We start from the raw sequence: 2155 nt of genomic DNA, 5'->3' as shown, positions 1-2155 counted from the left end.
TTTGCGAATGACGATTATTAATTATCATCAATTATTAATTATGAGATGAAAAAACAACAACAAAAATTATTGCGAATAATATTATTAATATTTAAGAAAAAAAAAGGTTCACAACGTGCCGTGTGTATGTGGGAATAAAATATGAAATATAATGGACATTGTTCAATTCAAAGAAAGTATTGTGTTTCTCTTTTTTATTCATTACCATTCCTGCAATTAATTTTATAAACAAAATTCCTCTTTTTTATTATGATCGAAAAAAATTGGGCTGCCGAGAAGGAGGGTCCCGGCTTTGAGGGCTGTATCATCAAAGAGTAAGAAAGTCGCCGCCGATAAATCAGTTTCCGTCTCGAAGGCTGGCCCACGTGCAGAATTACGCACGGTGGTACGCACGTGGGTAAGCCTTCTTTACTTTACCTCCCTAGGTGAGAACATCATTTTTCTCCCCGGCGTAGGAGCAAAGTCAGAATTCTCTCCGCGGGAGGGAAGTGTGTACTTTGCTCCCACCGGGGAGAAAATGACATTCACCCCGTCGACTGGTCCCTCTGACAGCGGGACTGCTATACTGAATATTACCAAAGAAGTAACTTCGGTTTTGTTCGGCTCGACTGGTGGGGAACACGGCCACAAGTGGGGATTTCGGAGAGTGGGGGTTACGGCCGAGGTTACTCCTCTGACAATATTCACTATCCTATCCTATATAAAAAGAGAGATGGGCCATTAATCGAACATGGCGGATTTCATGGAGATAATCGATTGTAACTATTCTCGATATATCGATCATGGGAATTTTTCATATGGGCAGAGTCATAACAAGCAGAGTATACCTGAGCTTCAATCACTAGCGCCACCGCGGCCGCAAGAAAAAAATGTCAAGTCAGGTGAGAGAATGAAATTATTGTGTTGGATGATACTTACAAATTCTCCTGTCCTTATTTTCTCTCTCCTTCTGCATGCCACTCCCCAACATCTTTCGGCCTTCTCCTATTAATAAATAAACTCACCGGTGGTGCCTTTGATTGTGACGCAAACCCATTACATTTCCGCTTTTCCAAGTTTTGTACGGGGCAAGAAGAAAAAAAAAGGATAAAACGAAATAACGAATGAACGGTTGAAGTTGAAGCCGGTGGAGGGATAATTGAAGAGAGGTGGTTGGAATATTTTTTTTTTCTCTTTGATGATGATGAGGAACCGAGTGAACTCTTATCTCGAGATACATCAAGAAATTGCGGATGTATATTTCTTCCATATTTTTTTTAAATTCATGTTTAATGCATGAATGGGGAATGAAATTTAGATAGGCGTGATAAAAAGTGATCGTTTCATTATGCTTGTGTTTATTTTGGTTGATAACGAGAAACAACGAAAATGTATATCCAGCGTTTGAATCAAAGAGGATTGACTAAAGTAGAGGCTCAGTTCTAGGAATTTGAGTGACACCATCGGCATTCTAGAATTTCACCCCAAGAGAGAGAGGGCGCCACACGCAATGCGCTGGCGTGTCTGCCCGTCAGCCGACTCGGTAACTGCCTCAGTAGCAGTCGCGCTGTCAGAGGGACCAGTTGAGCGGGTGAGTGTTACTTTCTGCGTTAGAAAATTGGTTTCTGTTTTTTAATATAACATTTCCATACTCGCCTGATACTTGTTCAAAAATTTTGAATTGTCGAATTTCCGTAAATACCTCCTCAATTCTCATGCTATCCTGATACTTTTTTGAAAATTCCGAATTTTTCAATTTCAATGAATATTTCCTCAATTGTCATGCTCCCCTGACACTTTTTCAAAAGTTTTGAATTTTTGAATTTCCGTGAATACCTCCTCAATTGTCATGCTCCCCTGATACTTTTTCAAATATTTTGAATTGTCGAATTTCCGTGAATACCTCCTCGATTCTCATGCTTTCCTGATACTTTTTTGAAAATTTTGAATCTTTCAATTTCAGTGAATACCTTCTCAATTGTCATGCTCCCCTGATAATTTTTCAAAAATTTTGAATTTTCGAATTTCCGTGAATATCTTCTCGTTTCTCATGATCCCCTGATACTTTTTTGAAAATTTTGAATCTTTCAATTTCAGTGAATATTTTCTCAATTGTCATGCTTCCCTGATACTTTTTCAAAAAATTTGAATTTTCAAATTTCCGTGAATATCTCCT

This window comes from Fopius arisanus, unplaced genomic scaffold (assembly GCF_000806365.1).
Source record: "Fopius arisanus strain USDA-PBARC FA_bdor unplaced genomic scaffold, ASM80636v1 scaffold00012, whole genome shotgun sequence".
NCBI lineage: Eukaryota > Metazoa > Arthropoda > Insecta > Hymenoptera > Braconidae > Fopius > Fopius arisanus.
Note: the sequence above shows the minus strand (reverse complement) of the source record.